Raw genomic sequence first — 915 nt, forward strand, 5'->3', positions numbered from 1 at the left:
AGTGAGTCCCCTGGTCAGAAGTGATGCTGTGTGGAATACCATGATGGTGGATAAGGCATTCTGTAAGTCCCTGGATAGTAGTTTTGGCAGAAGCATTACATGCAGGAAAGGCAAATCCATAACCAGAATAAGTGTCTATTCCTGTAAGGACAAAACGCTGCCCCCTCCATGATGGAAGTGGTCCAATGTGGTCACCTGCCACCAGGTTGCAGGCTGGTCACCACGGGGAACAGTGCCATATTGGGGGCTCAGTGTTGGTCTCTACTGTTGGCAGATCTAGCACTCAGCAGCTGCTGTAGCCAGGTCAGCTTTTGTGAGTGGGAGTCCATGCTGTCGGGCTCATCTGGTATAGCAATCCCCTCAGCATTACTCTTAGTGCTCAGGTTTGCGGTCACCTGCCACCAGGTTGCAGGCTGGTCACCACGGGGAACAGTGCCATATTGGGGGCTCAGTGTTGGTCTCTACTGTTGGCAGATCTAGCACTCAGCAGCTGCTGTAGCCAGGTCAGCTTTTGTGAGTGGGAGTCCATGCTGTCGGGCTCATCTGGTATAGCAATCCCCTCAGCATTACTCTTAGTGCTCAGGTTTGCTTTGGCTATCAGAGGTCTTTTGTGCTTCCATATGAATCTTAGGATGATTTTTTCCAATTCTGTGGAAAATGTCAAGGATATTTTGATTGGCATTGCATTGAATCTATAAATGACCTTTGGTAGGATGGTCATTTTCACAAATTAATTATTCTAATCCATGAGCATGGGAGGTCCTTCCATATTCTGATGTCTTCCTCAATCTCTTCCTTTAAGGATTTAAATGTTTCATTGTAGAGGCCTTCAATGTCTTTGGTCAGGTTTATTCTGAGATATTTTATTTGTTTTGCGGCTATTGCGAAGGGAGTGTTTCCATGTACTCTTTCTGT

This window comes from Nannospalax galili, unplaced genomic scaffold, assembly GCF_000622305.1.
Source record: "Nannospalax galili isolate Female #2095 unplaced genomic scaffold, S.galili_v1.0 scaffold643, whole genome shotgun sequence".
In the NCBI taxonomy this organism is placed as follows: Eukaryota; Metazoa; Chordata; class Mammalia; order Rodentia; family Spalacidae; genus Nannospalax; species Nannospalax galili.